The sequence below is a fragment of the Aedes albopictus genome, chromosome 3, assembly GCF_035046485.1.
Source record: "Aedes albopictus strain Foshan chromosome 3, AalbF5, whole genome shotgun sequence".
NCBI lineage: Eukaryota > Metazoa > Arthropoda > Insecta > Diptera > Culicidae > Aedes > Aedes albopictus.
Window position 1 is genome coordinate 54,033,896 of NC_085138.1, and position 12,419 is coordinate 54,046,314.

Genomic DNA, 12,419 nt, shown 5'->3' on the forward strand with positions numbered 1-12,419 from the left:
TTTCGAGCTTATTTGTTTTAGAAAACAAAGTTATTTGACTCACTCAAAGTGCAAATTTTCGGTAATACCAATCCGTGTGGTCAATTATGAAATTTCAAATAACTCAACGTACATATGTACAGATGGGTAAATTATTGGTTAAATTGGGAAAAAATCCACAGCTCAGGTGAGATTGATGAGATTAGAATTGAACCTTATGACAACTAGGTTGCCGGGTCATTAATTGGCTCGGTAGCTTAGTTGGTAAAGCACTTGTCTCTCGAACAAGGGTCGTGAGTTCAAATCTCACCTGAGCTGTGGATTTTTTCCCAATTTAACCAATAATTCACCCATCTGTACATATGTACGTTGAGTTATTTGAAATTTCATAAAAGTTATTTGACTAAACCAATAGATTGAAAGATCTTCTTTAACAGAAAATTTAATAAACTTTCGAATTAGGGTTAAAAAGCTGCGATAAGTTTGACCATTTTCAAGTAATAGCCAGTTTGAAGCAAGCAAAGTCAAAAACATGTTAAGTTCAATTACTACGTAATGGTTGAAACTTAATCATATGCGTACACATTTTTTTCACCATTTATGATCCTCTATCACTCCTTAAAAAGTTGACATTCGCCCATCGGGACCCCCCGGAACCGGTTCCGGAACACTACCGGTTCAGATATGGTCAGATACTGTTTTCCTGCTAACCGTTCAGTGGGCTACCGAAAATGCCGCTGTTTGATGTGTCGCATGAATGAGTTATGTTCAATTTTAAATTTGGTCACTTCCGGCGGGACACCCAGAACCGGTTCCGGAACACTACCAGTTCAGATATAATCTGAGACTATTTGCCTGCGTACCGTTCATCAGGCTGTCGAAAATGTCGCTGTTTGATGTGTCGCATGCATGGGTTTGGTTCTCTTTTATATTTGGCCACTTCCGGCGGGACATCCGGAACTGGTTCCGGAACACTACTGGTTCAGATATGGTCTGATACTATTTTCCTGCTAACCGTTCATCAGGTTACCAAAAATTCCGCTGTTTGATGTGTCGCATGAATGAGTTGTGTTCAATTTTATATTTGGCCACTTCCAGCGGAACACCCAGAACCGGTTCCGGAACACTACCGGTTCTGATATGGTCTGAGACTGTTTTCTTGCTTACCGTCCATCAGATGATCGAAAATGCCGTGGTTTGATGTGTCGCATGCATGGGTTTGTTGCATGTTCATGTCTGGCCTCTCCCAGGGTTACCGGTCCGGAACACCTAAATGGCCATAACTCCGGAACGGCTGGACCGATCCGAACCATTTTCAATAGGAAACAATGGGACTATATGCCGCGTCGAATGAACCGTCGGTCATTAGAATCGGTTGAGGTTTACTGCCAAAAAGTGATGTGAGTTTTTTTGTCCACACACATACACACATACACACACACACACATACACACATACATACACACAGACATCACCTCAATTCGTCGAGCTGAGTCGATTGGTATATGTGACTCGACCCTCCGGGCCTTCTATCAAAAAGTCATTTTTGGAGTGAACATATAGCCTTTCCAGTACACTTAGTGTACGAGAAAGGCAAAAATTGGTTGAAATCGGTTGAGAACTGTTTCCGCAATCGTAGTCACCGCATCGACGTTTTTGGAAAACATACTTTCGAGATAATCGCGTATAAGGTTTCAAGTTTGCACTACGCGCCCGTAAGGGAGCGAGGCGCAATACGCTATATCTTTGCTTTTACTGCTTGGATCTCTATGAAAATTTGACACAGCATTCTTAAGAATCCATACTTTAAGATTAAAAAATAAAAAATAAATTGATTTTGTGCTCGACCTAAACATATAACCCCTTAACTAAAACGATCATCTTCCAGCAACGAACTTATAACATTTCAAAATTTTCCAAAATAAGGGGCGGCCTACTCAGCACTCACGGTGGTGCAGAGAGCCAAATTGAAAGATTGAAAATTGAAGCAATCCACGAGGAATTGCTGGAGGATTTTCAGAAGGAATCCCTGAAAGAATTGCTGGAAGTATTGCAGGAAGAATTTCTTAAAAAAGTTCTGGTAGAAATCCCTGGAGGCATTCCCAAACAAATCCTTAAAAACTCCTAAATATATTCGTGTATTCTATTTGAGGAACTCCAAGATAAATTCCCTGAAGGCGTTTAAAAAAAAAATGGAAGACTTCTTGGAGGAATTCGTGGAGAAATTTCTGGAAGAACTCCTGAAGGAATTTTTGGAGGAATTTTGGAGTTTATTTTGGAGAAATTCCTGTAGACATTCCTTAAGAGATCACTTGAAGAACTCCCGGAGGAAGCTTAGGAAAATTTCTGGAGAAATCCCTGGTGGAATCCTTTGAGGAATTCCTGAAGGAATCCGTGATAAAATTCAATGATGAATGCCTGGAGGATTTTCAGAAGGAATCCCTGCCTGAAAGAATTGCTGGGAGAATTGCAGGAAGAATCTCTTAAAGAAGTTCTGGAAGAAATCCCTGGAGGCATTCCAAAACAAATCCTTGGAAAAACTTCTGGAGGAAGCTCCGAAAAGCTCCTAAATATATTCGTGTTGGAATGCTTTGAGCTATTTCAGGATAAATTCCCTGAAGGCGTTTAAAAAAAATCATGAAAGACTTTTTGAAAGAATTCCCGGAGATATTTCTGGAAGAACTCCTGAAGGAATTTTTGAAGGAATTTTTGGAGGAATTTTGCGAGTTTATCTCGGAGAAATTCCTGTAGGCATTCATAAAGAGATCGCTTGAAGAACTCCTGGAGGAAGCTAAGGAAAATTCCTGGAGAAAACCCTGATGGAATCCTTTGAGGAATTCCTGAATGAATCCGTGATAAAATTAAAGAATGAATGCCTGGAAGAATTTCAGGAGGTATCCCGGAAGGGATTTCTGGAGAAACCCTTGGAGGTGTTCCCAAAGCAATCCGCGGAAGACTTCCTGGAGGAATTCGTGGAGGAACTCCTGAAAAAATATGCGGAGGGATTTAAGGAGGAATCCCTGGAGAAATTCCTGGATGAATCTTTGTCAAATTTTCTGGAGGTATTTCTGGTGGAATTCTTGAAGGAATTTCAGGATGAATTTTTAGGGCTTTCCTTTAGGAATTCTGGAGGAATGTTCGGAGGAACTCCTGGAAAAATTCCTACAGAAATCCTTGAGAGTTTCCAGGAGGAGTACCTGAGTTAATTTCTGAAATAATGGCTGGAGGTATTCCTTGAGGAATCGCTTTAGAAATTTCTAGTGGTATTTTTGGATTTTTTGGAGGAATTTATGGAGGAATTTCTGGAGAAATCCCTGGAGAACTCTCTGAGGAATTTGTGGAGACATTTTTGAAACTTCCTGGAGTAAATCCTCGAGGAATTTCTGAAGGAATTCCTGGAAGAATTTCTGGTGTTTTTTTTTTATAAATTTCTAAAAAAAATCATGGATGAACCTCTGGAGAAATTCCTCTGTGGAGGCATTCTGGTGTAAATTCCTAGAGGTTTTTTCTGCAGAAGTCCCTGGAGAATTTACTTAAAGAATTTCTGGAGGAATTCCTGGAGCAATTCTGTATAATATAAATGAGAATTCTTGGAGTAATTGGCCAACAGAATATACAAGGTGACGGTCTAAAATCTAAGATGGCGGCTTCGAACTCAATATGGCGGCTGTTCAATAGAGTTTTAGGCCCTAAAGCCATACAATATGGGTATATTTGATATGAGGAAGATGTCCGGAGTCCAAAATTGGCGACTATAATTTCCAAGATGGCCGTCTAAAATCCAAGATGGCGGCTTCAACTTCATGATGGCGTTTTTTTATGGTGTGTCAGGCTAACAGAACATTCAATATGGGTATATTTGGTATGACGAAGATGTCTGGAGTATATCAATGATGACCATAATATCCAAGATGGCGGTCTGAAATCCAAGATGACGGCTCCAAATTCAAAATGGCGTATGTTTAATGGTATTTCAGGCTCCAAAACCATCCAATATGGATATATTTGGTATGGAGAAGATGAACGGAATTCCAAAAATGGCGACCAGAATATCCTAGATACCGTATCAAAATTCAATATGGCGGCTGTATAATAGAGGTTTAGGCTCTAAAATCATGCAATATTGGTATATTTAATATGTAGAAAATTTCCGGAGTCCAAAAATGACGACCAAAATATCCAAGATGGCAGTCCAAAATCCAAAATGGCGGCTCCAAATTCAAAATGGTGTTTGTTAAATGGAGTTCTAGGCTCTAAAACCATAAAATATGGGTTTATATAGTATGGAGAATATGTCCAGAGTTCAAAATTGGCGGCCACAATATTCAAGAAGGCGATCTAAAATCGAACATGGCGTCCTAAAATTTAAGCTAGCGGCTGTTCAATGCTGTTTTAGGCTGATAAACTATGCAATATGGGTATATTTGGTACAGGGAGGACTTCCGGAGTCCGCAAAGAGCCACCAAAGTTATCAAGAAGGTGGGCCAATATTCGAAATGGAGGCTGTTTCATTCTCTCAAACCTTGCTATATCAGATGGAGAAGATGCCTGGAGCCCAAAACTAGCGACCAGAATTTCCAAAATGGCGGACTTAAATCCAAAATCGTGGCTCAAAATTCAAGATTGCGGCTCATTCTAAAAAAGTTGAAGGATTGAAGATCAAAAGCCAGATAAACGATATGATTTAAGTGCGGTATTCATCAACATGTCACTTGAGTTTTGTTGAAATGGGTTTTCGAAGGCATGAGAGCGGTGCCATCACGGCTAGGTGAACTTATTAGGGTTTTTGGAGTACAACATATTAAATTTCCAAATTGTATATTTACTACATTTCAGAGCAAATAAACATCTTTTCTAGTGAATACATGAAATCAGCGAATTATTCACAAAAAACATCCGAAGAAGTTTTCTCAACCAGTCTAAGCAGACTGAACCAGCCGGAGAATGCTCCACGGATGTAGAGTGGGAAGCCGTCATACCCACTCGGCCGTGTTACTTCTTCGTTCTCTCATATATTCCGTTGATGAGTTGCATTCGCTTCGCTTCATGGGTGCTAGTAGAAGTACCGAAAATCAAGGCAATAATCGCTTATTTCTTTTAAAACGCTGAAGACTTTTACACAGACACAGATAAACAGACGCGACGTTACAATCTAATGATTTTGAAAATTCTTAGTGGAATTATAAGGAACAGCACTTAACCCGCTTTTCTTTTACTTGAAACGTACTTACCAGCTGTTGGTAGTGCGGACCGTTTCAATGCATCTTCAAGAAAATTGGTTCAAGTGAACGACTGTTTGGCTGTGGTATATCATTCTAGGAAAACACAAAAGTACGGGAAAAGGCAATTGAATCCCGAGTAGTTCGTTCACCTCATGTGGAGCTCGCCTTCGATGGAATGTAATTTTCTGGAAGTTTGCAAATAAAGCCATGCCGGAAAACTTCAAAAAGCAGAAAAGTGCGCTAATTTTCTTGTAATGGAGTTCGTGTCTTAGTTCAATTGGTGATGAAGGCTAGACATGAATTCATGAAAGTGTTGTTCTGAATCCAAAAAGGAGATCAGGATATAGTGTGTTCCAATGATTGCTGGCAATTTAAAAAATCTATATGCATATCAAAAATAACAATAAACCATATCATAATAAACTTTTGTTGCCTGTTATTGTTGAATAAAATCCTATTCAGAGAAGAAGGAAGTACCGTCAAATGGGGTAACTTGCAACACTTTTCGACTTTGAAGCAATATCATTGAAAATCTAAACATTTGAACCATCCTGTAAAGCATCGTGTACGCTAATTACCCAGAGTAGAATACTAAGCAGCAATTGATTTATCAAAATATGTTGTCACCTAATCAGGAGGTGCGAAATACATGCTTGTTGCAAGTTTCCCCATCTGTGGGGTAACTTGCAACACAGGACATGAAGTTAAGTTAGCTATCATTAAACAGCACGAACATTCTCGTGTTTAGTCGTATAGTAAATTTTTGATGTAATGCATGAAAAATGCATTGTTAAGATGTACACTAACAAATTGTCATAAAATTTTTCATAAAAGGGTTGATAGTAATTGCAAGTGAGAGTAAATCGTTAAACAACAGGTCTCGTGTCCCTCAAATATAGAATATATATGGATTTCGTGACATAGTACTCGTAACAAAATGCCAAAAAATTACAATTATCATTTCTTGAAAAGGTAGAGTGAGTCATCTTTAAGTAGTATTCAGTTTGAAGTGGTGTTTGACAATTTCAGATAAAATAACATGATTGAAACACATCTATTGAACTTTGTAAATATCAAAGTCATTAATTTGGGTACTCAGCTGAAATTATTTAGTCCATCTAGGTTCAGAATTGATGTTGGTGATAGTTTTAAAGCGCCCATAAACTAAATTAAACTTTTAAAAATATGTGACATAAATAAAACTCCATAATATGGTATTTCCTAATGTTTGAAAATCACGTTCAAAAAAATGTCAAAAATGAGTTGTCATTTGAAAATGAACTCGATACGTAATCCAGAAATGATCCGTCTCGGTTATTTCTGTCAAATATAGGGTCTGGGACCATTTGGGCAGGAGCACCTATTTTGAGCACTTGCTGCTATAACTCAGTCAATTTTGAACCGATTGACTTGGATTTTTGTACATTGCTAGATACTGTGGGTATCTGATCGTGTTTCAAAAATCAATTCAATCGGTTCAAAATTGACTCAGTTATAGCAGCAAGTGCCCAAAATAGGTGCTCCTGCCCAAATGGTCCCAGACCCTATCGTGAAATGAAGATAAATAATAGAAGGTTTTGTCAAATTTAGCTGTTGCAAGTTACCCCATAGTGGTTGACGAATATAATAATGATTTTTTACAATACTTAGTAGGTAAGTTTATTGAACTTTTATCGTTTAGCTAAGCTTACTATTAGGTACCCTAACTGCAACAAAGGTCATCAGGCTTATCGCACTTACCATAGAAGAGAGGTGAAACACGTTTTTCATACTTGTTTTTATGGCATAAAATGAGCAAACCGTTTTAACAGTGTAGCTAAACAATAAACAAAGAAACAAAACTTATTTTTCCACTAAATCGATCTTTGGTATGCATAATCTCTATAACCGAAATAGAAGGGCATACTAGTTTTCATTATTATTAGAAAATACTTCACATTTAGTGTATGTCATTGTGTTGCAAGTTACACCGCTGTTGCAAGTAACCCCGTTTGACGGTAATGAATGAAACGGTGGTAAGAATTACCAGCTTACAACGAGAGCGATTAAACAAAAGTTGAGATTAACAGAGCGCCATTAGTGAGCATCACAACCTCAGCCAAGATCTTTTTCCCTGTCAATGCTCTTAGTACTTAGTACTTATTTTCCAGTAAGTTATTTCAAATTCCGGTGCATGTTACCTGACATAGGTTTTCTTTCGATGGTATAGCTAGTCTTCGAAGAAACTTGATGGATTCATATGTCAAGTGTAACACATTGTGCTACCCTCAAATTGCATTTTTCAGATGCCATACGTTCCTATTCGCTCACATGAACAATAACAAAAAAAAAATGTGTCCATATTCAAATCGAATCCCAAAACTTCACACCACTCTCAACGGAACGATGGAAGACAGGCCCGGAACGAACCCGAATCAGTGAACTTTCCGCTACCATCAAATCATGGAAATTTTCGTGTCATGGGCTGCTGCAAGGCGCTCATAATGGAATTGTCAGTTTCGATCTTTGTGGCTCATAGTCTACATACATTCTGCGTAAACGACAGACAGAAGGCACAAAAGGCTCTAGAGAGCTGCAAGTGACAGTGTGCAGGTCATGCGTGAAATGGAAAACCGTAAAAGACAACGCCAACGAACGGTTGCACTGGGCTATAACAACGAAAAATTTGCATTTCGGATGTTACCGGAAACTGCTCCATCGCCGGTTTTTCGTGATCATGATATTAGAGAAGGTAACTACATTATAGAACACTCGTTGCCGAAAATTCCGATCATTAGCAAACAGACTTCTTCCCGAACCATATTCCCATTCAGCGAGCGAACCGATATCTTCTAGGCCTGCATGCTGGTAACATCTGAAGCCGCAATACATCTTCCAGCTTTTGGCACATTCGCCGCCCAAAATTGGCAGGATGTTTCGCATTTCCCAGCGGAGGTCGATGATGATGATGACGGCCAAAGCCCTGTCATAAATCTTACCAGCTGGTATCGTAAATTCTCTAATTTGCATCTAACCAAGAAAGCTTCCGCTGCTCGTTGCTTGCTGCTGTTGCTGTTTTGCCTGGGAACAACCACTTTCCGGAACACGATGAGACGCAAAGTCCTTAAATTTTCACAAATTAGAAGCTAAAGGCTCATCACCGGGAGCTTAATGCGTCCGAACACGATTACAGCCGGCGCGAAAAGAATCGTTTTCGTTCGCCGTGTGGTGCGTGTGGTGATCGATTTTGGCTGAGATTTTTTGAGAGTGTAGCTTCCCGTCGCTGGCTGGAAGCTCCATTGGACTCATCAATCATTCGGTGGTACACTTCTTACGCATCACGTGCCTACTTCTTTCCCGGTGCGGTGGTGCTACGACACGACCCGACGTGACAGATAGCGCACGTTATGGCGATGAAATGCTGTGGTGGTAATATGGATGGAAATATATGGAAATATCATAAACAAGTTGTTAATCCAATCACTTTTTCTTCCTCCTTAACTGAAGCGTAAACAAGGCATCGGAAACATTATGAGTTCCTTTTCGAATAAGACGTTCGGAAAGTTTTTTTTATGTTTTTTTTAGGCGGGCAAAACATAGATGCTTTTTATTGGCCATTTATAGTTAAGTTCTATAAGTTTTGCCGTCATGAAGATCTTACAGTCAGGGAAATGCGTACACATTATTGTGGATAAATGCCACTCGAAGACTGAAGGTGGTTGTAGCCGCTGCTGGCCGATCACAATCACAACGACACTCAGAGACGACGGTGAGAGATCTCATCTGAACCCCTACGATCTCACTAAAGAGAAGTTCTCATCACTGGCAGACTCTCTCCTCTCGCCACTAGATCCCTCACTGAGCTGGAAGACACTCATAAGACAACCCAATCAAACTCGACATGTGGAGGACGGGAAACGAAGCTACAACAAACCGCGCAGTGATGTTAAAATACAATTAAACAATCAAATTTCTACGAAGGAAACTCAGGACAAATATTGGAGCATTAACGAGACAACACGATTTATATGAGTTCAATTACTAGGGTAACATACAAGTTTATTACAATTTAGCTTTACTCATAGTGTGTTGTGTTCGTTCTCTATTTCCATCTTCCTAGCTTGTGTGCGATTTAAGCCTCTCCCTATCTCCTAACCTGTGCTCAGTGCTCTACGCTCTACGTGACGTCACTTGATGGAAGCTCAGCTTCGTATTTGTCTGCGCTCCTGTGACAAACCTGTTTTGTAGTTGGTTGGGTCTAAAGGTACTTTATTTCTCAGTCTTCGACCGGCAAAAAAGATCCTCCGCGGCGCCTTCAGCGGACGCCGCACTTCTCAACAAAAAAAGGATGGTTGACTCACTGATTCGTTCTGCTTACTTAACCTCAGCAGTCGATGACCTGTAGGCCGGGTCGTTGATCTCTCCGGCTTGGCTGATTGATGACGGCGTTCGTTGATCAGTTCGTCAGCTCGGTGACCGCAATGGCGGTTGCCGAATCGCAGTGGCGCTTTTTCGGCTGTTGACAGCGCCCTACTGGTCAATTGGCGTGCCAGCTCGTGGACTTCGTCCACCTGAAGGTTCCCGGGCCTTCTCGGACCGATGTGGTTACGTATCCGTCCGCTTCCGGCTCTCTGGCGGCTGCCGGGTATTCTCCATCCGTTGGGGAAGGAAGCTATTACGCTTGGGTGCGCTGATCTGCGGGATTGAGATTGGAGCCAACTGGGGGGACAAAAAGCATAAGCACTGGCACAAAGAGCACAATTTCTCACCTTGATCTTGAGATCTCTACCACCTCACAATCGCACACAGCTCTTTACGCACACTTTTGGCCTATACTATGGAACGAAACACAAAATTAAACTATTTAACTATACCTAACATCACTTAGAACACCTACTTTAGGCACACGAAGAACTAACAAGCAAACGCGGACACTTCCAACTTTTTGAGCTATCACGGACGAAATGATCGAGTCTTTGTAGCCTCAGATATGGGAAAGTGAATGATCTCGGACGTACCCGGAAGTACGTCAGTTCCCGAAACCCTTCGTGTTCAATTGTGACTACACCGCTAACTTGACCGATAGTCGTGCTGCTTTCTCTTTCCCACCTTATCCCGAAATGGCCTCGACCTCGAGAAGCGTTTGTCAATAAATGCCTTCTTGCCTAAGTTAAGGGACATTTTCAAATTTGAACCATCTTATATAGGTTGTATTCTCTTACAATCTATCATACTTAAATATTTACAGACTAATTTACAAAATATAAACAAACCGTCACATACTAGTCGAAATACGTGTATCAGTTAAAGGATAAGTAGACGGAATTAAAAGGTACAAAACTGATTGCACTCATTCAAAAAATGAGAACAAACCTATTCAAAAGAAAATCATGCTGAGGGTGTTTTGGTTCGAACCTTGATTCGAGGGATTTTTAAAATACCATACAATTTTTACCAAGGGTCTTCAATTTTTATGAAAAACTGGTTGCGAAATAGATTATTTCGTACACTTAGGGGCCGTCCATATACCACGTGGACAGCTTGGAGGGGGGAGGGGGTTAGCGAAAAGTCCACGCTTGTCCATGGAGAGGGGGGTGGGGGTTCGTCAAATGTCCACGTGGACAACATTAACATATAAATTAGGAAACAAGAATCAACAAACGAAACAAATTATGTCACATTATGATGAGATTCTCTTCAACAGTTCTTTCATACATTTTATTTTATTATAAAAAAGAATATGGTACTGATTCACAGACTAATTTGTTTTAAATTATCAGACTTTCTAGTTACTTAGTTTTCTTCATCGAGGAATATACTGGAGATTTAAAATGGAGTGTGGGCCATGCAAATGTTGGTGTTTCAGTCAGAAAATTTTCTTTGAAGATCTGCATGAATTTTTCTAAGTTTCATATCAATTTTTTAAGCTACTTCAAAGTTTCAAAATACATGTACGGATTGGCAGGCTTATCTCAAAAACTTTTTTTGTAGGTTCCTTTAAAATTTAAGATGTGTCTTATGGATATTGAAGTCTAAGCCTCACCAATACAATTTAGTTGCTGTAAATTTTGGTTTTTGTAAGAATCTAAGAAATATAATCTTATCTCAACAAAAATCTAAGATTTAAAATTACCTTATCTCAACAAAACAATCGGACAATCATAGATTGAATAAATATTCTAAAAAATACCATCTTCAACCAGAGGCTGTACAGACTAAACATTGAACAATCACTAATATTGGGCGATAGACAATACACGAAAAACACCCATTGAAGAATTTCCGTTTGACGGAAATTTTTCACCAACTGGAGCAAGAATCGAATCCACATTCTCACAAATATTAAGCTTAATTAAAAACAATGTTGAAAACTTGTAGGCACTTATTTTGTGCTACTTGTTTGTAGTCTATGTAAAGCTATAGAATATTTGTATTTTATGAAGTTTTCAATAATATTTAAGACATGATATACGAAAAAAACAATTTAAAAAAAAACTTTTCAAAATCACTTATCTATTTTCTTAGAATTGTGAAAAAAAAAACTTTTTTTCTTATGTCCACGTGGACAATGGGGGAGGGGGGTAGGGGTCAATGAAAAATCCACGCTTATCCACGGGGAGGGGGGAGGGGGTAAAAAACCATGATTTTTTTGTCCACGTGGTATATGGACGGCCCCTTAGATTATGTCCGTATCAATATTGATATAAAATATTCTTGTGGCATTTATTCGGCATTTAAAAAAAAGTAATCAATCTTTTTCCAGCCGATTTTTTCACTTCTTGTTCTTTCAACCATTTGTCATTTACGTCATAGATTCGCATAAAATTGATGAAACTATATCAAAAAGTTCCAAAAATAGGACAATCCTCATCTTCTTGTCGTAACGTCCACATTGGGACAAAGCCTGCTTATCAGGTCTGTTTCACAAGACCTCCTCCAAGTTTCTCTCCAAAATAATTGTTCCAGAAATACATTCATCGTTTCTCTTTCAAAGCATAGAATGTGATATTTTCAGAAATATTTTCAATAATATGTGCAGAGATTCCATAAGAAGTTCGTTAAGAATACTTTCATAGATTGTTTTGGAAAAACTCCTAGAGTTACTAGGATTGTTTTGACGATCTCTGCGTGGATTTCCTCAGAAATTCTTCCGGGAACCGATTGAGAATTTTACCAGAATTTTTTCTTTAAAAAAATTCCCGGAATTCAACTTGAAAGGCTCCTTAAGAATCTCTTAAA

At 39.2% G+C, this 12,419-nt stretch overlaps 1 non-coding gene across 1 annotated transcript; it reads left to right on the forward strand.

Moving 5' to 3' along the window:
* Positions 1-225: 225 nt before the first annotated feature.
* Trnae-cuc (transfer RNA glutamic acid (anticodon CUC)) lies at positions 226-297 on the forward strand. The gene has a single exon. It is a non-coding gene; the product is annotated as a tRNA-Glu (tRNA).
* Positions 298-12,419: the final 12,122 nt, after the last annotated feature.